Below are 25,650 nucleotides of genomic sequence, written 5' to 3'. Positions count from 1 at the left end.
TGTGCACGCTTGTGTGAAACACACCCATAGAGACATAATCACAGGCACATGTGCAGGCAGGAGGGACCCCTGGACGAGGAAGGCTGTATGGCCTTGAAGGCAACAAGGACTGTCTGTGAGATTCTACCTCCTCAGACAAGAAATAAGAGAGCATTTTTATACGTGAAGTTATATTCTAAACTAGTAGTTTATGAGTCATACAGTCTGTGCCTATTACATGGTCTCTGCTTTCATTGGCATCATTTGATGCCACATTCAGGTATTTATCTTTAGAGGAAAACACTGAAAGAAAATTAAAAATTAGTTTTAGGCTGTAAGTATTCTCAATTTGAATAGAGAAATAAGAATTCAGCCTCACAGGCCCCCTTGCTCAGAGCTTTCCAGAACTGCCATAAGAAGCATGTTTCCTTAGATTTTTACGTTCTCTTCTAGGAAGTATCAGATTATAACAGCTTTGTGGGAAGAAGCTAATAAGCTAGATAAATGATATACCTAACATGTCTTTATAACTGCTTTGACTTGACTTACATCCTTCATTCCTTTTTATTTCAGAGTAGTTTTCCTTAGAGGCAAGCCATAAAATGCTTTAACAAATATGATATCACGGAGATTATAAGAGAAGTAACCCTATACACACCAGTTAAAAGTACAGGGTAATCGATAAAAGATACCTTGATCATAAACAGTACAGCTAAATTCATCCTACAGAAAGTTATCTTTGTAAGGTTAAACTATAAATGCACGTTAGACTCATTCATAGTCCCTTTATCATTTGGCTTAATTTTACAAAGCCAGTATCTCCTCATTTCCAACATCATAAATCCATCATTTCAGTCATTACCAAAAGAAAGTATTTCATATTCATTAAGATGCCTATCTTCTACCTTAAAAATTAGTTTACCCACTCTTAAAATTATTATTCTTTTATTCAAGCAAGTAAAACATTTTAAAATTACTACATTTTAGTCACCTTGATGTAAGAATAGTTCTGGATAAATTATTACACATCAAACCACTGTTTTTAAATGCAGAAAAATATTTCACACATCCACAAACTGTTACTGTTGTAATTGTAAAGCTAAGAGATTTGCTTAATACATCCACCCCCAAATTACCCTGGCCTTCAAAATTAACTAACTAACCTACAAATTCTAAAAAAAAATCAAATTATACTGGTTAAAACTTTGTTTCTTTGTTATGGTCTTAGCTTCTTCACATACAAACTTTCACAGTTTGCTGAAAATTAAAGCCCATACTGAAAGTTCCAAATTGGACTGAAATTAGCTCTTGTTAGAAAAAAAGAAGAGATTTTAAGACACTTTACAATCATCCTAATAAACTACCTAGAGAGTTATGCCAGAGAGAGAAAGTAGTGAAAACACAGAGTAGTTGGAGGATGGGGGTGGGAAGTTTTAGCCATTGAACTTGTGCCCTTCAGTGTGATAAAAGCCCCAAAATCACACATGGACTCGTCAGCACTGTGGTGTGTGACGCCGATCTTACCCTCCTGTGCAAAGGCAGAAGAAATGATCAAGGAACTGAGAAGCTGCTCCTCCAGTTCTGGGAGCCAGCCCACTGCAGGAGCGCAGCCACCGCGATGGCTTGCTCTGCCTGCAGCTTCTTGCCTCCTCCTCGGATACTAGGTTTTCCTGCAAGCCCCGGGCCAGCAAGCCCGAGACAAGACCCAAAGACAAGCCTATTACAAACTGGTTTTGTCACCACAGTATTTCAGCATCACCTCCTGGAGAGGACAACAAAGGCGGAAAGGACCCCTCTCCGATTGTTTTCTAAAGAAAGGAGTTTGACCCAGACGCCCACACAGGGCCAGTGCACATGAGGCTCCACCCTGACTAGGCAGCACCCAAGTCCCCCCTTCTCAGGCAGCAATGAGAGAAGCCACTGCAAACCATACCAGCGCTTTGCTGTCAGAAAACAGTTTACTTCTCCTGCCAAACTGTTTTTTTTTTTTTCTAACAAAGAACTGGCATATTTGAAAAAAAAAAAAGAATGTGAAGACAAGGAGATATAATAATGTTCTTTTCTTGGATGAAATGGCAGAGACGGTTGAACACATCAAAGTGACAATTTCCCTGGTTTTCATAGTCGGCATTGACATTTAAATAACAGAGCAAATGACTCTGAATCCAACCCACAGAGAGGAAAAGGGTCCTAGACTAAAAGTATCTTAGCGGATGCTGTGAGCTGCCGTCCTCTGGCTACCTACTCATTTGTCAATTTTCCCTAAACGGCTATGGCTTCATTACCTGAACAGAAAAAAACAGTGCTTTTGAATATTACCAAATTTATGTACAAAAAAATCCACTAATTCTTTTATTTTTAACTATAGAGCATTGTTTTTATTGATATCCATCTTTCCAGGAGACTGGAAAAAGTTTTCCCACAGAGAGATTCTTAAAAATATGAGTCTCATTTTATTCTGAGACTGTTAATAAAACCAAGAAGTGTAAATTAATTGTCAGTGCCTATGGAGACTACAACGTTATTTTAGGTAGATATACCAGAGTACGTACTAAACTTTACCGGACCAAGATGTATGAGAGGAGCTGGGAGATGGCTCAGTGTGTAAGAGTGACTGCTGTGTAAGTAAGAAGACCTGAGTTCAAATCCCCTACACTCAAGTAAAATCAATCACACAAACAAACAAAACACAGGTATGGCCACAGGTACCTGTAGTCTAGCACTGCAGACAGACACGGGGCAAACAGATCAGATCCCTGGTGTTTTCTGGCCAGCCACGCTGGCAAACTTCCAGTTCAGTGAGAATCCCTCTCTAAAATAAGATGATGAAGACTGATAAAGACACTCGATATCATCCTCTACCCTCCACACACACAAAGGACCTATGAGAGTGAACACATTTCAGGCAATTGATCTAATACATCACCGTGATATATTTGTTTGATATTTAATGAGAAAAGCTTTGGAACAAAAACTTCTGCCATTTTCCCCATCCCTTCCTGGGAACTAATGACAACTGCTGGAAGGGATGTCATTTTCTCTACTGGAGGATTAGGTGGGAAGAAGGGGCTTGTGGGAAAAGGAAGGGGGTACAAGAGGCTAACCGGGGGTGAAAATGATCACAATACATCACACGGACGTATAGTAAACATGCAAATGAGTAGAGGCGATCAAGGAAGAGGGGAAATGCAGACCAAAAACTAAGCAATGGAATCTGTTCAAACCTTCTTTGCTGGGCTCAGAGCCATACTGACCTGCGGGTCCTCTGCCAGTTTGGAGCTTTGCCTAAGCTTTGGGCAATGACTGAATGGCTGAAGTGTGGGACAGCTCCACTGTCACATATCCCCCCAAAAGGGCAAAAAGACATCTTCAGAGAAAAAAACAGTCCTCTCTCTCCCCCAGAATCCAACTTCTGAGTTAAAACCTAATTATACAAGCAGCTATTTCTGAATTTTGAGTCAAATGGTAGCTGAAGTAGATGCGCTAACTGAGCACTCTACACCACAGAAAAATAAGATCCATGACAACAAATTAGTGCGAAAAGTGGGGTATTCTAAGTCACCCACCCCACCCCCACACTAGCATTCGTAGAAATTCAGAGTTGAGGGAGACTGGAAGATGAGTGAACGAGATACTGAGGGATGAGCAGAATGGGTGCAGCATGAAGGCACTAAAGGGGGAGAAATCAGAGGAGCGGGGCTCGAATTAAGAATAATATTTCATTTGTGAGGCAGCAGCGTGGGGACAAACCTTTCTGGAACAGGCAGCTCCTATTCACAATTGGTTGGAGAAAAAGCCAGACAGCATGGAACCAGAGTGTCCAGGACTCTGAATACAGGTCACAAAGCAGAACCTATATATTAAAGGCTTTCGAGCAACTGAGGGGTGTGATGAAAAGAATATAACAGTTAGGATTCTGGGTGTAGGATACCCTCAATTTCAAACTATGTGGGGAGAAATGATAATTGGATTTAAAATGTGGCGTTTCTATTTAATCAAGATTTTGCTAATGTGGATTTCACTCTGAAACGTCAAAACAACAAAACAAAACAAAAAACCTTACACAGCATCTGCCAATTCTGCATTGTTACACATGTTGTGTCCCAACAAGGAAGTTCTTTATCATGCACAATCGGGTCCTAGACTATTGGACTCAATGAAAAATCTATCGAAAACAGTCATACTTCTCAAGAAATCCAGCTCAGAAAAACCTCCAGAGTTTTATAGAATTTAACCCATTCTCCTTAATGCATATCATTTCCTCAGAGTCCACACTTTCGTTTCCACAGCCCAATGTAATTAAGCCTCTTCTACACCAGCGTCTTCATGCTGAACCCAGATTCACCCTCTTCTCTAGTGGTTGTGCTGACCAGCACCAGGCATCGTGCACTGGATGACTTCATTGCAAACTTTTTCATGAAGCTGTCATAGCTAACTCTGTTGTACCCCCAGCCTTTATTTTAGCTTAAAAAAAAAAAAGGGTAAAATTAAAAAGTCCTTGTCTGTAAGAAGTAATAGAAGAAAAGAGACTCATCAGGACTTATATCTTAGGTGTTCTTCAGCTTCTACTGAAAAAAGGTGACTTCCCTCTGCAGTCAGCACATACCCTGAGGACTTGATAAATCTGCAGATGAAAAAAAAAAAAAAACCAAACATGGTAAAGGTCTCACTTCAACACTGGACACCTCCGAGTGTGGCCAGCACTGCCAACATGAGGGCAGGTCATGCTGCACATCCGCAGGACCTGTGTCCAGAATGACCTGCCCTACAATACAGCATCTTGGCAGCATTATAGGGTGCAACTGTGTTGCCTGTACAGCCCAGAGCAACCATCTACACACTCAGCCACAGTAAACTGGCTGGTCAGCTGTGGGTTCCATGCAGTGAGCAAGTGAATTAGCACACACCCGAGGCCATCGTGAACGCAGGGAGATATCAGGGAGGAGCGGGAATGTCCTGACAACCCTCGCTAACCATTCCCCTGCCCTCTGACACGAATCTTCACTACCCTCCTTTAATAGAATAGGACCCAAAGTTGCATTGGCCACACCATTCCCATGACAGGTAATATTGTTGTTTAAACAACATACATTTTTAAATAATTCAGATTCTACTCAGGGAGGTAGCTCTTTGAATACATTTATTTTGCCTTAATCCATTAAATATTCATTTGTTGCCAGTTTCAATTTGTGATTTATTTTCACCTGTAAACTCCATATTCCTGATTGTTAAAGATAATGCTATGATGTGATCTCACATTTTGCTGGGGACTTTTATGTCTGTGTACATTGGGGGAGGTATGCCTGTATCTCGTGAATATGATGAGAAAATAAAAAGAGGCAATGCCTGCCTTCAGGAAAGCGCTTGCCTTATCCTGTAGTGGGAGGAGAAGATGGCAACAGTGGTTACCCAGTAGAGCTCAGCGGTGCCTGGGGATCAGGCCATACCTACCTAAGACAGGCATTTATAACTAGGTCTCCATGGACTGAGGAGTGCCCACAGTACAGCACAAACATGAGGATCTGAGCTCTCAGGCCCAGCCCGACATAGCAGCACTTATACATCCGTAACTCCAAGCTGGAGCGGGGGGTGTGGGGAGGCAGAGACAGCTGAAATCGAATCTAAACTTCACTGACAGACGGCAATAGAGTGAGACCCCCAACACTGACCTCGATATGCAGCAACGCACGTGCGTGCACACTCAGAGGCACAAACATCTAAATGAATGGATGCGCACACACACACTCACACACGCATCCACAAGTAAAGTAAAACTAACCTAAAATAAAGCTCTACCTTCAAAGAGATTTCCAGTGTAAAGAACCCTTGTACAGAGAGAGAGAGAGAGAGAGAGAGAGAGAGAGAGAGAGAGAGAAACATTTACGAATAAACGTTAGGAGCTATGTTTGACAGAGATATGAGAAGCTGAGTATGACCAAATAAATATCCAGAGATTGGGGGTGGGGAGCAGCAACTAGGAGGCTGGAAAAGCAACTAGAAGCCAGGAAGGCTCCTGCATCCTAAAACGGAAGCTTCAATCTCATCCGATATGCTTGGGAAAGGAATGCTTCCATACCATTTCTCCATTTCACAAAACCGACAGCAACAATTACATCTTGTACCTGATTATATTTTTGAAGCAAACCACTAGAGATATGGAAATAAGATGAACAATATTTTCTTCTGTGTCTATAAGAATGTAACAAAATCTTTGCTTATTCTTACGCAGAGCAATAAGGTCTATGCTACTGTAATTATTCTCCCAGCATTTCTACTCAGGTCGCTTGGAATACAATTTACTTAGACATCAGTTGCAGCGCACAGGTGCAGGACGATGGAAACTTTCATGTTCCTTTCAGAGGCTGGAGCATTGTTGATCCTTACTATGCCACAGAGTTTGAGACAACAATAGTTTTTAAACTCTCACGTGTTGCCTGCAGGACAGCACTGGCAACCCCTTGCATAATTCTGATTTTTAACTAAACACTTACTTCACATTTAAAAACAAACTATTAATATTCTACCATAAGAGGGGAATGGAATGCAACTCAAGGTACGGAAACAGTTTCCCTGACTTTGGAGTCTGTAAAGACCACATCTTACGGGCTGTCTCTCAAGCCTCCCGCCTCCCTGCCCTGTCCTAATTTGCAGCATTCCACACCGCTAGTCACTAACAACCCAGAGCTGCCTTCAGCTGTTCAGTGAAAGACCGTCACATCATGACAAATACACAATCCCTTCCTCCCTCGCAGGAGCGACACGTTATTCTGAGCACGTCTTCGCCCTGCTTTCATTGCTCTGCCAAGGTCCCCTGAGTGGGAAGGGGTAAAAAGAGCGAGCAAAGATCCCACAACTTTTCTAAGCCGCACAGGCGATGATTTGTGCCCTTATTTACAGGCTCTGACTGTCACTGCCGATCTGCTTTCAGGCCTCGATTACATGTGATAAGGGCTGACCTTCTTTACGTATTCACACATTATGAACTCATGGAGAGCAGGCAGGACACAAAAGTCCTTCAGATGTTCTGGACATCAATCAAACTCACAGCATGGAGCCTGGAAACTTTTCTTCCATTTACTCAGGGAGAGGAAGGGGGACAAGGCAGACTTAATAAAGTTTAAAGCTATGCCACACTATGTTTGGGAAGACTATTGTTATTAAAAGGGTACTGTTTAAAATAATTCTCTATAGTTACCACTAGCAACAACAAAAACTCCACACACAAATATAAACAGACAACCAGACTTTGTCTCTTCTTTAACATCTCAAAACTTTTTCTGTGAACTAAGTGTTCACAGCCTTAGCAGATGGCTTTTCCCCCCCGAAGACAATTTTACTGAGGATGTATTTCAAAAACTAAAAATGCAAATTTTCATATAAAACAACTATACTTAAAATGAATCTGATATTCACATAGGCAACAGGAAAAAAAAAAACCCACACTTTTAGGAAACACTTTGAATATGTTAATATAAATTGGGCCAGCAATCCACAGTCAGAATCATTTTCCATTTAATACAAACACTGTTATTAATACGCAAGAGCTCTGGTGGTATTGAACAGACATGATATCGTCTTGACACTGGCTGCAACATCGCCCTTCTGTCATTGTACTCCACCCACACCCACCACAACACACCCACAACCACAATAACTCACAAACAGAATCTGAAGAAAATTTTGAAAAGAACAAATGAGTCCCCAGACTGTGTTATAGAATGCCATAATAGATAGAAACTGGGAATGGATATTTTCATCAGCAGCACAAGCAAACTTATCGAAGCAAGATGCTCCAAATAAGTATAAGTCAGTGACGTAATGCTATCCCAAATCAATGGTCATTTTCCTAGAGACTAGTTTTTGAAAACCAATGCCATGCTAATGAACATGCATAGCCGGTGCATACCACACACACACACACTCACACAAAGGTTAAAAACAGCCACGTGTGAGTGGTAAAGCAATGGACATTTGAAGAATGGATTGAGAATTATAGGAAACTATGACAATTAAACTACCAAATACAATTAACCAAACTGATTGTTAAGGAAAATGCTACAGAAGAAAGATTTAGTCTTCAGAATGTCTCCATTCTGAAGGCTCCATATACACAATCCATGTATGGGAATCTAGTCTCTGATTTCTTCCCAGTGTTTCTCTACACACAGATTAGGAGGGCAAATTTGTACCCTAACCATAGACAGTCAATCGAGAGGTAATATCTGGGATTATTCTGAGATTAATCACGTGCAATAAAACTATCCCCTAATTGAACGTATGACAGGAGTCTACCGCAGAAAGCATCTGAAAGACTCTACCTAGCAGTGCTCCAAAATAGATACTAAGACTCACAGCCAAACCTTCGGCAGAGTGCAGGGAATCATATGAAAGAAGGGGAGTTTGAGGTGGAAAGGATAGGAGCTCCACAAGGACCAAACGTATCTGGGAACAGGGTCTTTTCTGAGATGGACACTCAACCAAAGTCCATGAGAGGATAAAACCTAGAACCTCTGCTCGGATGTGACCCGTGATAGCTCAGTAATCAATTGGTTTCCCATAGTAAGGGGAACAAGGACTATTTCTAACATGAACTCCATGACTGGCTCTTTGACTTCCCCACCTCCCAAGGGAGGAGCAGTACTGTTAGGCCACAGAGGAGGACTTTGGAGCCAGTCCGCAAAATACTTGACAAAAGCGAGTCATATGAAAGGGGAGGAGGTCCTCCCCTATTAGTGGACTTGGAAAGGGGCAGGGAGGAGATGAGGGAGGGAGGGTGGGATTGGGGAGGGAATGAGGGATACAGCTGGGATACAGAATTAACAAAATGTAACTAATGAGAAAAATAAAATTATGGAAAAAAAAAAAACTATCCCCTAGTAAATACGGAAGTGAAATTGAATGGGAAGAAGGTGTCTTGGCAAGAGCTTGGTGGCAAAGAACCCAAGAAAGAAGAGTTTACAGTTTCCCAATCAATGTAACTCACGGAGGACATCGGTGTGATGACTGTGGCATGTGCTTTATGGGGAGCCCCTGGTATTTCTGTTTTCCCCATATTATATCCCTAATACATTTCCACATCTAGCCCTCACCCTGTGTGGTAGGTGCTCCTGTTTACAGATGAGAGCTCTGTGAGTAAGCAAGTGATGAGTGATACACTCAGACCCACATGCTTCACAGGCAAGGACCACTATACTGCGTTTTTGTTCTGCAAAAATATCGGAGGCAGAAATATCCCCTTCAGTAAAGGGAGGCCTCACATACACTGGTGTGTTCCTATAATGGAACGTGACTGACAGAGCCGGAGAAAAGAAAGGTTAGATGGTTTCATGAATTGAGAGGAAGTCGACACCAAGGCCCTGGGAACCCACAGCCCTGAAACAGCAGAAACAGATCCATTGAGAGACGGGACTCTTCTCGACAGCCCGTAAATTATTTATAAGAATAATTGTAACAAAATATTCATAGTACCTTAACTTGAAGCCGTGTTCTGTAAACATTTTCCCCACTTTCTCTGTAGCAGTTTAATCAACCACATTTTTCAAAGGAATGTGAAAGGCCATGTGATTGAGGAAACGTGCTTCCTTTTTTCCCCTGAGCACATCTGTGTGATGGCAGGCGGGGAGACAGCATGGCTGGATTGGGGGTGGGGATCTGTGGAAGACACGACAAGATCAAGTCTCCAGAACCTGGGAAGCAGGTCTTTCCCTTGTACAGGAAAGGGCTTTCTGAAGATGTCCTTTGTTTTCCTTACAGAAAGCTAACTGATAAATGCTAACTGTCAACTGCTAAAGACTCCCGTTGTCTGTATGCCTGTCTGTTTAAAAAGCATGAGATGCGCTGTAACTCTCAGTACCCTGGCACCTGAACGCTGGAATAAGCACATTATGGCAATCCCAAGTCCCTATGACAAACTGGCTTTTTAGCAGCTCTGTTTTAAAAGGTTTTCAAGGCCACTGTCTTCCTTACAAAATTAGCATCCTTGCATAGAAATTCAAAACCTCCACAAGCCAAACCCACGAGACCTGTTTGCTTCCAATGTTGGTCAGTGACAAGGAAGATGAGTAAAGTCTCATACCAAAACCAGTCTCTTAGAATCACCATCCCTCCCTCCATCCTAAAGACAAGTATGCATGACACTTGTGGAAATCCAATGTGCCCCAAAGAAGGAAGCTAAAAGAAAAATTTAAATGGGGATGAAATTATCAAAAGAATTCCATTTTGTCTTTTGCATTTCCTGAGTGGGTTCTGGAGATGGGCATCCAGGCCACCAATATAGCTCTTGCTTAAACATTCCAAGAAAGTGCACAGGTTGTCCTCTATCTATATACCACATGGAGATAACCCAGAAAACCTGGTTTCCATAATTTGAGAAGTACCTCAATATGAGAAGTTTGTAAAGGTAGAATTGAAGACATTCTTAATGATAAAATTTTGTTTTTGTTTAGCAGTACTATCCTTTTGATATTTTACCTTGACAATAGTACTGTTAAATAACAAAACACATGAGTTTCACAATTATTAGTAGACGTGGCTCAAAATAGTCCTCAAAAAGTAATGCTAAGAAAAATATAAGGGTTTAAGAAAGCCAATTTTAATTGAAAATTATGTTGACATCCTCCGTACATATAAAAATGCTTTCGTGTAAAAGCAGCAATGATACCATAATTTTTGGTTTGGATTTACAACATGCTAAAAATCTTAATATTCACATAGTTGATTGTCTATACTAAAACATTCTCCTCATGGCAGATGGCTGACAGCTAAGTGATGCCTGAAAACACATGGTGTCTATCTCTTCAGCAGGTGTGCATGTGTGTGCACATGCTGACACAGCCACCCCTTTAGCTGCCCTTCACCTGTCTCCAGATTCAAAGCATACCTTTAGACAACTTTGAATTCTTGTCTGCAACAGTTCTTGATAAGCTCCTTAACATTTTTTCTGCCAGATTCCACACAAGAAAACGTTTTAAAAGGTTGAGATTCGGCGTGGAATTTACCAAGCATGGCTTTGTTTTGTTTTTGTTTTTTGAAAGTATGGCAAAATCTCTGGGGTAAATTTTATTCTACCACAGCAAATTAGAGTAGAGGGGAAAGCTAGACTTTGGCCTTCATAGAACTCAGCGCTATCCTGCGATACAGAGATCCATTTTGTCACTGGCCTTACCGTAAATCAGAAGATACTCAATACGCACCAAATTGTAGGAACAGAATATTTATATTATGGAACCCGGTAAAAGGAATTGTAGCCATAGTGACCTTAGATGCAACTAGGGATATAACAATACAAAATCCAATCTCTACTAGTCTTGGGGGAAGGCAAGAAACTGAGTCCCATTCCTGTCTCACACACTCCCTGCCACGTGGTCCCTCCATTACCCGATCAGCTTGCTCTGCTGTTCACTGCAGTCAGGACTCCATGTGGTTAAGACTTCAAACGCCAAACACCCAGTCAGAACGTGAAAACTTAGACAAGCAATGAGTTAGCTCAAAGACTATGCCAAACGAAACATTCAGATTCAACCTTAACCAAAATGAGTGAAATGTGCATTCATTGAGATGATTTAAGGCCTATTAAGACAGTCATGTGATCTCAACCATCACCACCACTTCCACTTGGCGGTCTCTCAGAGGTTTATATGGTGGCAACTCTTCAAAGTGCTCAGCACATCTCATTAGCACCTCCGCCAAGGATGTGTAAAGAAACAGGAACTGGGAGGGAGTTCGGCAGGGCCAGCTGCTTTATAGTCACTTGCTTAAGAAGCAGTTCCTTTTTGTTGGAGTGGAATGCACAGGAGCAGAAACCGACAACAGAACAAAAATGTCTGCTCTGCTCCACGAACGGAGGCCCCAGGCCCCAGCCCCGCCTCCTACTGGTCCTCTAAAACCCTCTCTTTGTGTTGATCTTCACCCTACGCCATTCTAGAAACAGGACAGGAAAATGAAGCTGGAAGCCTTTCTGAACTGTATATTTACTGACTTCATGTTGAGGTACAGAAAATATCAGAGGACCCACTCACAGCACCTTTGACCCCAAATTTGTCCTGCCTACAAAATGCGCAGGGAAGAAGATAGAGCAAAGATTGAGGAAACGGCCAACCAATGACTGGCCCTACTTGAGACCCATCCCATGGGAGAGAACCAATCCTTGATACTATTAATTTTGCTCTGCTATGCTTGCAGACAGCAACCTACCACAACTTGCCTGAAAGGCTTCATCCAGCAGCTGATGCAAACAGCCAAACACTGGACAGAGCCCTAGAAGTCCTATGGAAAAGTTGGGGGAATGATTGATAGAGCCAGAAGGGTCAAGGATTCCACAATATCTGCTGAGTCTACTGACCTGGTCCCACGGGGACTCACAGAGCCTGAACCACCAACCAAAGAGCATGCATGGACACTAGTTTTAGGCCCCCTGCACGTACGTAGCAGATATGCAGCTTGGTCTTCCTGTGGATTCCCCAACAACTGGAGCGGGGCCCTATCTGACTCTGATGCCATTCTTGTAACTGGGCTGCCATGTCTGGCTTCAGTGGGAGAAGATGCACCCACTCCTGCAGCAACTTAATGTGCCAGGGCGGGTTGGTATCTATGGGGGACCTTCCTCTTCTCTGAGAAGGAGAAAAGAAAACGAGGGGGAAGGGTTTGAGAGGGGGCAAGTACTGGGAGGAGGGGGACTGCAATCAGGATATAAAGTGAAAAAATAAATAGATTTTAAAAAAAGAAAAATTGAGCTTGCGGTCAGGCATTCATAGTACTAAATGTATATGTGTGTTGTTATTATTATCATATACACATAATACCTTGAAGAAATGAAAAATAAAGAAAAGAAAGAAAAGAAATTATCAGAGGGCTGCCATCCTATCACAGCTGCGTCTGAGAGCCTGTCAAGTGCTCTGGCTGCTGCCGAATTCCTGTGAGAGCTGCTCCCAGTAGCCTTTCTTCCTCTCTCAGCAAACATAACCCTCATGTTCTAACTCAGAGCTCTGTGATGCCCTAATCCTCAGTCTAAAACTCTGCTTCTCAATAAGGCCTACCTTTCTATTACCATGCATTACAACAAACATATGCTTCCCAAACTTTCACCCCCCTTTCCTGCTGTACTGTTATTTTTCCACGACATAAAGCATCTTCTAATCACTCCATAATGCATTTATAATTTTGCATAGTTTGTGATATATCTCCACCCAACCTCAATGGAAGATAAGGATGCCATGATAAGGCATGATAAGGATGCCTTAGCACACTGTCCATTGTGCTAACTTCCGTAATATAAGCATCAGACACAGCCTTGTAGCAAGTGTCTGAAAGGTCTCTGGCATTACTTTTCAAGCTCCTAGCCTTTGTGCCAGTGATTACTCATATCTCAATTACTTTTCCTTTTAAGCTCTTACTTGACCTCTGGTTTCTTTCCTTGCTAGTCTATAAAGAACTTCTTCTTTATAAGAGTGAGAAGTCCCCTTTCCCCAGTTTTCATCCTTTTCAACCCAGTTAATGCTGTGCCCAATGAATACTTCCCTCCTCGAGATCCTTAGTAATTTGGAAGTAAACTGAACGACTCCATGAAAAAGGCATCTTCTAGAAGGCTTTCCTTGCGATTTTCATGGTGAAGACCTGCTTACCCAAGTTCTTCCTCCATTCACCACAATACAAGTGATTGTGTTTCTTTCCCAAAAATCTCTTTAGACTAGATGGATCTATATTTACATCATGTAGCCTACTGAGCTAAATCTTTTTTCCTGAATAAATCCTTCCTATTTTCAACTACATCTATAGGTCCAAATATGCCTATTTTTCCTACAGCAGCTCAAATCTAACCTCTACCAGGAAGTAGTTATGGCCAGTCCTTACAGCAATTTTATGATTTTTGGATACCTTTTATTTAATTAAGGTACAACTCTGAAAACACAAAGATTAAAAATGCCAGACACTAGCTGTCCTCACTTCTGCATTTGGGCAAGAGAACAGGAATGAAACCCTTTTAGTGATGTGTATCTGTCCAGGCTTTGGAATACACCAAAGACCTCAGGGTGTTCATTCTGACTGGAGACTGTGGAATGAGTGGCCACACTCACTGTCTATAGAGAGCATAAACACTAGTTTTTAGCATGACATAAGCATGAAGTGAAAGCAACATCAACTGGAATGCCCACAAAAAGTTCTAGAAACTGTGGCATTTTTAAAGAAAGGAACTTTGATTATTCCTCTTGGTTTTGTCTCTCTGAAGCTTGGTTCTTTTATCTTTCTGAAGATTCTATGACTTAACAAAATTCTTCGAATAAATTTCTTTTTCTATATAAATCTTCCATGCTTGGTTTCTGTCACTTTCAACTGGAAAAATCTGAAGAAAAAAATAACCACACAACATTTCAAACAGTAAGAGAACTGCAGTTAATTTCTTTGACAATGAAGATTAGGGACGAGTTGATAGCAGTGGGTGAAGATGTAGAGGCCCATGCCTTTAATCCGTCTACCACTTTAAATTTAGATAACATTGCTTCTTTCCTGTTTCATAAATAAGGTTTCTCCTGCTATTTAGCGTAAACACAATTCCAGCCACAGGAGACACAAATGACCAGTTCAAGTTCAATGGTTCACTGCACATGAATATCCATAAATACCCCTTGACAGTCTTGGTAGTATAATGAACCTTGCAATTACTCAGCAGGCCATCACCACAATACGTGAACATAATGCTTCCAACCTCAAAAAAGAAAAAAAAATTCTACAAATAACACCAACCAACTGTTAAGCTCCACAGAGAGCTTTTGGAAGTTAATGAAATCGCAACAGTTCCTCTTAGACGTGCATACATTTTCAGCCAGTTTCTTCTTGTGCAGCTAAGCGTTTGGGAAATAATTAATAGAGAAAGGTGTTGGCATTATATACAATCGGGAGATGCCAATTAGCAGACCACTCCTTCAAAATGACACCAGTTAATTCCAGCATGGGCTCTAAGAGGGAAGGCCTCCTCTTAGCAGAACGCCACCTCTGCATTGTTGGCAGGAATGCCTCCCACCATCCTCTTTGGCCTCCCAGAGAAATGTCCTGGGCCTTCTGTTGCCTCTGTGCTAAAAACAAGATCTTCATTAAGCAAAATCATTTAAATAATGGCATGCTTTCTTAAAGGCGGAGACAAGAGTTAACTCAACCACCCTCTCTGGTGTAGTTGAAGCTATCAAGTAAAAAGTAATGGGCAGATCAGAGATCATGAACACCAACACCAAGAAAAAGTATAGAATTCAATGGATATTATATGTATGTATCTATAAACAAAGCTATCCCCCCCCAACAACTTAATTATCTGTGTGTCTGAAAGCATTATATTCTATTTAAGATTATTTATTTGGTCTCATGATTTCCCAGTCCATAAGTCAAAGACTACTCAAGTGCTAAGGACACTGGATATATATAACAATTGCACTCAGGATTATTTTATTAGAAATAGTCACCCTGTGCTGTTTTCATCACAAAGAGTTTATTGTACTATGGACATTTTAAGAATAGGCTCCTGAGGATGGTTTAACATTTATCACCCAGTTCAGAAAGAAAAAAAAATGAATATTAAAGCAAGAAGAGTTCTCCACTCAAAATCATACCCTAGGGAAAAACATTCAGTATGCAGTGACAGGAAATGGAGGCACTTCCATTTTTTCCATCACATCTTAATCAGATGGTAGGTTTAACATTTCAATCTCCAAGAAAATAACCTGTAAAAATGATTAGTATTTCTACTTCTCACCAATTTTTAATTTTTTAGAATAGTATTTGAGTATTTTTAAAGTTTAAATGTATTTTTGAAAATTTCATACATTAGAACAATGTATTGGCATTATTTCCACACCTTTCTTTCCTCCCTGCAATACCTCACATGTTCTCAAATGCATAACCTCTTGCTGATACACACACATAAACACACATACATTCAATGTACTGTGTCCATTTATGTATATATATTTAGGGTTGACCACATGGTATTAGATAACATATCAGGAATCTCATCCTTAGAGAAAACTCATTGTCTTAGCAGTCATTAAATAGCTGTAGTTCTTCATTTGAAGATGAGACCTTGTAAAATTTCCCCAGCCATGTGGGCTGGCACAATTACGCAGTTTTTGTTTCGGCAGCCATATTGTTGAGAATTCATGGGGGCAGTTACCCTATCATGTCCAAAAGACTATCTACTTGCAGGCATCCTGGTCCTCTGGCTTTTACGAACATTCCATTCCCTTTTCTGAAACATTCCCTGAGCCGTAGGTGTGGGGATTACATCATGGACCTATCTGTCAGCTGTTGTTGAGTACCCCTGGTCTTCTTGGTCTCTGTATTTTGACAAGTTGTGGGTCTAGAGTCTCCATTTACTGTAAAAAGAAGCTTCTTTGATGATGAATGAAAGCTACATGAACTGTGGGAACAATAAGTATGTAAAAATTGTTAGAATTTATACTGGTTTAAAAATATGGTAGTAGTAGTTCTCCTTTGAGATCTTATGCCCTCGCCAGCCATGGGTACTTGGTTATGTTTACAGTACCAGACATGATCCTCCTGCTTCTGCCTCCTTCAGCAAATTCTACCGGTGTGTGCCACCACAACCGGCTCAGAATCAGACATAAAGTCCCTCTTTATTGGGTATTAAGTCCAGTTAGACAGCTGTTGGTTACCCCAAGATAAAAGTGCCACTATTGCATCACTGGGGACATCTTGCTAGACTGTCATTGTTTTGGTTTGTAGGCTTTACAGCTGAATAGTACAGTTGATGTCTTTTCTCTCTTGGCATTGTGAATAGCACCTTCTGACAATATGAGAACTAATCAAGGGAGGAGTTATCCAGGTCCGTTCCAGGTCTATTTCTCCAGCTGTCCAAACTGTGCAGTTTCTTCAGCAATAGGATTTAATCTTCAAGTTCTGGGAGGTAGTGAAGGGTCGCGGCAATAATTTATATTGTTTTTGGAATGTCCTGGACATCCTGACCAACAACTGACTAAATGTTTTGAGGGGTCTTTCTTTGCTTTATTTTTAGGTCATGGTTCTCAGGGGTAGCATTAAACCCCAGGTGGTATAAAACCATTGCAAATATATATCTCACATATGTGTTTTTAAGCTTATAAAATGTTTTCTCATAGATTTTTTTCAAACATCCTTCGTGTTATTTATCCCTCTACCCACCGTCTCTCCAGTTAAAGCCCGCTGCCCACTTTCACGTTTCCTTTCATAGCATCAGGGTTCAATCTCCTTTGGTTTTGAGTTTAACAAAGAAAACACTAAAGAAGCTTAAATTAGACTATTCTCGGTTTGTAAATAATTCTTTTAATCATGTTCTACATACAAAGTTATTTTAACTTTCTGATGTGAAAGGAATACAATTTCTTTTTTTTTTTTTTTTACTTTTTTGTTGTTCTTGTTGTTTTTTTGGTTTGGTTTGGTTCTTGTTTTTTTGAGACAGAGTTTCTCTATGTAGCTTTGGCTGTCTGGATTCACTTCGTAGACAAGGCCAGCCTCAAATTCAGTGATTTGCCTGCCTCTGCCTCTAAGAGTGCTGGGATTAGAGGTGTGTGCCACCATGCCTGACTGGAGTACAATCTTTTTCTTTCTTTCTTTCTTTCTTTCTTTCTTTCTTGCTTGCTTGCTTGCTTGCTTGCTTGCTTTCTTGCTTTCTTGCTTTGTTAAATCTCTTTAAAAAAAGATTTATTTATTATTTCTTATACACTATTCTGCCTGCATGTGTGCCTGCACGTCAGAAGAGAGCACCAGATCTTTTTAGAGATGGTTGTGAGCCACCATGCAGTTGCTGGCTATTGAACTCAAGACCATTGGAAGAACAGCCAGTACTCTTAACTTCTGAGCCATCTCTCCGGCCCTTGAGTACAACTTCTTAAAGGTCAGTCATAAAACAACACTACACTGGAATGTAGGTAACTTCAAATGTAAGTGTTAATGTCATGGTTTAAATGCTAGTGGCCTCAAATTTTATTAATAATTTATATTATGTTATGGCTTGGAGACGAAATAGATCTATGAATATAGGTTGAGGGCTTTCTCCTCAGCTGCCATTACATATCTGGGGCTACCTTAGACTGGGACATAGGCAGAGGAAGGTGCTCTCTAGGGAGGGTATCTGGTTTCCTGTGCTTTCCTTTCTTTTTCCATGCTGCCGATGTGAAGCACTCCGCCCTATAACTACCTCATCATGCTAGGCTGACACCTTTGAAAACATGAATCAAACAAGCAATCCCTGCCACTAAGTTCTTTCTGTCAGGTACACAGAAATGATTCATAGAGTTAGGAAAACACTACCATTCATTTAATAAAAGGTATGGACTTAAAAAATAACTACAGCACATGTGACAATATTTAAGCAAATCATGAATAGAGATAATTCTCCTAATTACCAACTCTGATCCAAAACAATGCAAACACAGTGAAAAAGCTGGTGGTCTCCAGAGGTAGTCATATAAAGGGTAAGTTTTCCTCAGGAAAACAAAACATGCTGGTAATAATATTGAGAAAGCAGGACACCAAACGGTAAGAAACAATAAGACTCATACATAATGTGAGCAATCCATTAGGACACAAAGGTGTTTTGTAAGAAGCAGAGGTTTACAACTGTATTCAGAGGCTTCAGCTTTCTATAATTGGAGGATTAACATGACTGCTGTAATTTAAGATTGAATCATAAGAACCATACATATGACTTAATGTGAAAAATTACGAAATTAAGATATTATAATCTTCCATATAATACAATAAAGTTGTGTCCCAAGTTCTGCACAATAAACAGAGACATGTTGTGCACATGGATTACAAAAGCAGCCCTGGCACCATGACAAGATTTCTTGTATCACAGAAGTGCAATAAAAACCTATGTGAACTGAAAGGAAAAGTAAGTGAATTTGAAATAAATTACACATCTTACATCTTAGCATTTTTAAAACCACATCAAGTCTTTCACATTCACAGCAAAATTATAAGCGATGTTCCTATTTTGATAAAGTATTCTCTGATATAGGAGTAATTAGTCAAAGCATTCCCTTGAAGTGCTGCTGATCCAGACTCCATCACATACATTTTAAATACATTTTAAAAAGTGACACCTGTACCCAATTAAGACAGGAATGTGTTTGAAAATCATTGTAAACATAAACTGTGATTCTTTGTCTCATTCTCCTGACTGGTACTGAAAGATATTGATAGAGTAATTGCTCAGAACTCAGTAAATATCACAAGCAAAGAATGTTTTCCTCTCCTAAGTGTACCAGGACTTTCTTGACTACTTTCTCTGTCTCAGATCTCATAACCAAGCTATGGTGTGAAGATCTGCTACCGCCATATCCAAAGTAAACCACATATTTAGTTATTCATGCAAAAATCCTCGACCGAGTCATCATCAGGAGCTAAGCACTTTCTTAAAGCAAGAAGAGACAAAGTGGCTTGAACCTTTAATATGCAGAGTATGCAGTGTGCAAACACAGACTACCATATTAGCTACTAGAATTATCACTATTCAAGTAGTTAAGTGTTTGAGCCTCAGGGGCAAGTTGCAAAATCAATCCTTCTAAATTCAACAAAACTATCATTAAGGAGTATCACCCTACTGGGATTTAATACATGTCTGGTGGTGGCCTAACAGAAAGTGCCCTTGACTTATGGTCATAGAACCAAATTCCAATGACATTTTCAGTAGGTCATTTAATCCCCCTAAGCATCAATTCAGCTCCTCTTATGCTTCACAATACTGTCACGCTTACCAACTGAGGTAGTTGTGAAAGCTTGCAACTTGTTAATGTTGCATAAAATTGAAATCCACATATTAAACTTATATACTTACTCATGCATTTGTATAATTTTGCATATATTAAAATACATTTGCTGTGAGAAGTTTCATTTGTGAGTACATGCTTCAAAGTCACATCCTGAAAATATATTGCACAATGCATATAAACACATTCAAAGAAAACTGAGTTTTGAAGCACTGCCATCTTTTCTTGTAGATCTGAGTTACGTCAAGGATGTCTGACATAAGGGTTGGGAAGAACGTACATATATAAAACATTACACCACACTAGAAGTGTTTTTGGCAGGCACGCGCTCTTAGAAGGCAGAATTCTCTGAGGAGACGGAAGAGCATTATGAAGAAAAGGCTTCGGACTGGATGCATGTTGAAACTGGAGAGATGTTTGGTTGTGTTTATTCTGAGCCCAATTAGTTTCATGTTACCAATGGGAAATACTCTCACATTAAGAATTAAATTGGCGAAATTTCTAATATGAAGCATGTATGTAACCATGGCAGTCTCAGGTTGTACCTTAAGGTTTCCAGATGAAAACCCCATCCCCAAATGTTACATAATTGAACATTTTTTTTTAAGATCTGACATGACACTACAAGTAGAAAATTCCACATGTGAACTCTGTGATTAGCTGCAGCTAACCGCAGGTGTACAAGAAATATAGTATAAAATTACCTTCAGGCTACACGTGCAAGAGGTGCATGGAGCATAAATCAAACTTTCTGTTGGAACGAGATCCTCACGCTAGAGATAGGTCATTATCTATATGTAGATATTCCAAAACCTAAACGAAATCTGAAACATCCCCAGTTGTGAGCACTTGGATAAGAAATTATCAACTTAATCGTCAACTCTGAATTTAAAAAATAAAGAAAGCATTTGTAATTTTAGCACATAGCCCATGACAGGGAAGTTATCATCTCTTCCATCTAACATGAACTTTCATAAATGACTGGTAATATATAGCAAAGCTTCCTAAACTTTCTCATTTGTAATCCCCTTATACCAGAGAAGTGTGTCCATCACATTATGGACATAAACAAACATTTTCTAATGACCAACCATAAAGAATTCTATTTTGAAACAATTCTTTGGTGTATATAGATTTATCATCTATTAAAGATTAAAGCAAATGTGAATATTAATGAAATAAATGTGCTTGAATGTATTTATATAATGAATTAAATATTGGTTGAATAGTTGATACTGCAGGATATGGAGTATATGTTTCGTAGACTTGGTCAATATTTTAATTGTATAATTGTTGATTCCCAGAGGGTGACTTTGAATAAATATATAGCATGAGGTGGCAGAATATACTTTAGAGTTGACTCAGAAATTGTTACTTCAATACTTAATTTGCTTAATTAAATTCATTTGCTTTTTAATGACATCAGGAAATACTAAAATATTTATTAACTAAGTTTAATCTCTACAGGAGAAGAAATGTTGTATGTGCTTCCATGTCCTTCTTGTATGTCCTTCATAGAACATGGACGTCTTGAATCTGATGACGCTGATGCAGGTGTGTTCACTGTCACTGTCATGACAGCATGCCTCATGCCATGTGCACATGCGCTACAACAGGAAGCAACAAAGGCAGACGCTGCAAGGAATCCCTTGAATTCATTGCATGCTTGATTTTAACTTCATTTGGACCCTTGCACACTCAGAAACCAATGTTTCATGGCCCCTACATTTCAGTGACATGATCACTTATGTGCCTAATACCCAGTTAAAAACAGGCCTGTAACAATTTTACTTTCAACCAAGAAAGAGGATGTTTCATATTACATTCTTCTCAGGCACTTAAGCTAACAGAAGTTTCAAGACATATACTATTTTTACATCACTCTAATAAAGTTTTAATGTAAAAAGTAACTACAATAGTCTTTTTCTAACTCAAATTTGAGAAACTATATTAATGGACTCTTGGTACATGAGTTTTTAAATGTCATGGAAATATGAAGTTTTCACACCATGCAGTATTAAAATTAAAATTATTGATTATCCATATTATGTGAACTTTTAAAGAAGTAACATACAGGGATGGAGAGATGCTCAGTGCTTAAGCAGCTACTAACCTTACAGAACCCAAGATGGCATCCCAGCATCCACTTTGGGCTGCTCACAGTGCCTTTAACTCCAGCTCCAGTGGACCCAGCCCCCTCCTCCAGCCTCTGCAAGCACTATAACCATGTGCATAAGCCCCCATTCAGACATGCAGGGATACACACAATTACGAACAAATATTCAAAAGGAAGTAACACTTAAAAAGCAAATGCTACTTAGAATTTCACAATATTCCTCATTTTCACATCTTATGTCTCACACCGAACATCTTCCAAAATCCAAGTAAGAAAAACATCTCTACCAAATGATTGTAAATCCCCTCCACCATCATTCAAGGAGAGGATGCTCTGATAGCATTATAAAAATTATTAATAGACTCAAATAGTTACTTATCTACTACGTTTGGAAAACCCCTGATTTGGAACATTCACCTAGTTTTAAAAGTTAATACTAGACCTTGTATCCAAACGGGGAGTTTCCATATTTTCTTTCCCATTAAACAAAATGGTCCTTTAAAAAACATATGGCCCTATGCTCTAAAAGAAGTCTTAATCTGCATCTATTTTTAGACATGGGTTTCCTTATAAAACACACCACAGCCACAGAGCTGAATGAGCCTCCGTGTTTCCGTGAACAAAGCCTCTTGCCATCCAAGCACTCAGGGGCGCCCCTAGCCAGGCACATGTCTGACTTCTTCTCTCCCAGGAATAAAACATGAAAACACCCTAAGCTGTTTTCTGACACATTATTCTTCATGACCTAGCAAGCTATTTTCAGAAATATATATGTGAGAGAAGCCCTGCCCATCATGCACGCAAGTCCTTAAACATTGCCTGCATTGCCAAAAGCACCCTAGAAAGGACCTAGCCAGAGAGCAAACATCTCCACCTTTTCCAGCCAAGACTCACAGTAAGAATGAGGCTCATTCTAAAATCTCACATATTATAGACTCAGAAATATTTTTATAATCTCTAATGGATATGTCATATATACAGTATATATATATAGTACCTTAGTTTTTTTCACCACTTTTATAGCATTTCTGTCCATTATATCAGTTGCCAGGTTTACACATCTCTTAAAAGCTCCTAACATATAGCTACTTTACAGCAAATCAAATGATATAAAGCACCACAGAACTCAATGAACTGCAAGAAGACATATCACTGCATTTAGACTGCTCTTCCCATGCCAAGCCAGAACTGTGCTTCCTCCCACTGGGCACATGAATACAGTAGAAAGGGGAAAAAATCCCCATAAAGAATCTGTAATTGCTATTTCCATATCTGAGAATCTCCCCTTCCATGAATCATGTTTCCTTATAAAGGTACAACTCACAAGAAAAAAAAAAATAAGCATGAGGAATGTATTCCTGTTAATGACTCCACATGGCCCAACTCATACATACCATCCTTCTCATGGACAGCATTTCTTGAGGGAGCATTTTACAGTGCAACAATTATGAAAAAGAAGCTGCCTTGTCAGAAGGCAGCATTGCTTAACGAGATCACTAATCCCAGCGTCACTGGATCATCTTTGGAGAGAGGACTGTGGTAGCAGTACCTTCACCTCAGTGCAATCCAGCAAAGCTCCTTCCCGTCAGTAAAAATAAAAACAGTCTTCAGACAATGCCAAACATCCCCTGGATGGCAAAACTGCTTTTGGACCTGAAACCATAGACCCGGGTGGATTTTCATATTAATTACAGATGTAAATCAATGTGTACTGAGAGTCTTTTCTCATTTACAAACACCTCCATGTTCTATTATCATGTAATAAACTGCAAAGTCCATAGCATTTAAATCTACATACTTTTTCTTTATCATCAATTTATTTAAAAATTTATTGAAGTACCAAAAGTAGAAGTAACTGTTTCTGATTTCCAAAATATTACACAATGAAAATTCTGCTCTTTTCTCTTGGAAAAAGATTTGTTTCGGGTTTAGTCTAGCCCAAAAAGAAAAAAAAAAAAAAAAAGCGCAAGTTTTATCTGAACAGGGAACATGGACCAAGTCTCATAAATGGGACCTCCTCGTGCTATTTCCTATCGCAGCTCCTGTTTGTTTATGTTGGAATTCTTATAAATGGAGTGTTATTTCCTTTCTACTAAATTTCAAGGTATTAACAGCCGTGGAGGATTTTTTTTAATTCCTCCCCTTTTCTCTCATTCTCTACAAATAAATAATGTATGGGTCACAATTTTCAGACTAGTTACCAAACTTCACAACTATTAATATCACGAATTTATTTTATCTAATTCCATGCCTACACTTGAAAACATAATAATCTCTTTGAAATGGAAATGAAAATATGTGCCTTCTGGTAGGTGCTTCCATGCCATAAGAATGGTTCACCTAGGCCCTTCACAGCTCAGTCCTGCAAATTCATAAGCAGAACAGTTGCATTGATTCTGAATTCCTGCCTCGCTGCTTGCTTCCAGAGAAAACATTACTCTAATATTTTCATCCATTAAGGACTCTTAAGTTTAATGCCTGTATTTAAACAAACTTTCTCATTTGCCCTCAAAAAAAAAAAAAAGCACAGCTATAGCAAGTATGTTTCAATTTTCTGGGTTCAGATGCAGTTGTCTATTTCTTTGAAACAAGCACAAATTTCATCCATTAGTCACTTGCAAAACTATGAGTTAGTATCTTCAGTGGCCAGAAGGAGGAAGGGGAGAAAACAAAAACATGTGTAGCAGTGTCTGACAGTTGCTAAACTGTCCTTGACCAGTGAACTTCCAGGGAAAGAGCTGCAGAAAGTTCATGCACCCCAACTGCACATTTCATTATAATTAAACAAGAAGATCACACAGGTCTTGCTGGATGAGGATTATCAAGATAGAATGGTGCCACCTGCCCCCTGCTATTCCATTAATTAGTGCAGAATCCGAGGTGCCAATTACCAATCAGCTGCATAAAGCATCAGCAAACAGGACACCTGCTGAAATTGAAAATTAACTCTGTCAGTTCCGGATGCACTTCAAAACCTATGCTGCCTTTGTTTTGCTGTGTAACCCCTTGTTTCTTGGGCAGCTTTGATAAACAGAAGTTTTACATCTTTAGAAAGGCTTTTTCAGCTGTGTGAAATATTTTTGCATTATAAATTACAAATCTGTGGTTAAAAGGAACTCTAAGGGACTATAGTACTGTGCAGTTAGTGCTAACCAGCGACCCCTGGCTACTAGACAGAATTTCATGTTCTCAGGAACACACTTTTTAAAAAAAGTGAGTAATTATTTGTTTCTTGCAACTATTGCTAGTCACTTTTTAATCAGATCAGTCATTATTTTTAAAAATTAGCTTTTGAAAACAATGTAATCCCTAGTTAGAGCCACTGAATCTCTGTTACAGTAATATAATCCTAGACTCAGAGGAGATGTTCTTAAAAAGAAACACTAAAAATATAAACTATCACAAAATTACAATGTAACACTCCAAACATTGTAATGTGCACAAAACTTTATTGTATTTTTTAATAATTATTTCATATTTCATCAGTAGCTTTAACTTACATAATAACATTTAATTAATTAATAACATTTAATAAAATAAATGGGAATTTATTTTATTAGGATTTTAGTCAAAATTTAGAGAGTTTTCTCCTCCACAACAAGCAACTGTGTTGTTTTTAAACAAAATCCCAAATATTTGATTTGACCAATAAAGACTCAAGAGGCAGATGCAGGGGTGAAAGCCTGCCAGCTCAGAGAGGCAGAGAAAGCACCCAGCTGACCTTCCTCCTCAGCAGACATAGCAGAAGGAAAAAGACCCTTCTCCTTTTCCACGATGTCTTAAAAACCCTTCAAACTCAGT

At 39.6% G+C, this 25,650-nt stretch overlaps 1 protein-coding gene across 5 annotated transcripts in view; it reads right to left on the bottom strand.

The window, feature by feature from the left end:
- Bmpr1b (bone morphogenetic protein receptor type 1B) overlaps nt 1-25,650 on the bottom strand; it is a 323,473-nt gene that overhangs the window by 89,347 nt on the left and 208,476 nt on the right. For 2 of the 5 annotated variants that reach the window (XM_060392622.1, XM_021657665.2), the window contains exon 1: nt 1,504-1,761. The exons of the other annotated variants lie outside the window; for them this stretch is intronic. The gene's annotated coding sequence lies outside the window, so the exon portion shown is untranslated. Of the gene's footprint in view, nt 1-1,503; nt 1,762-25,650 lie in introns of those variants that run through there. 5 annotated transcript variants of the gene reach the window in all.

The sequence above is a fragment of the Meriones unguiculatus genome, chromosome 10 (assembly GCF_030254825.1).
Source record: "Meriones unguiculatus strain TT.TT164.6M chromosome 10, Bangor_MerUng_6.1, whole genome shotgun sequence".
Lineage (NCBI taxonomy): Eukaryota > Metazoa > Chordata > Mammalia > Rodentia > Muridae > Meriones > Meriones unguiculatus.
The sequence above is the reverse complement of the archived record's forward strand: the minus strand, read 5'-3'. Positions and strand labels throughout refer to the sequence as shown.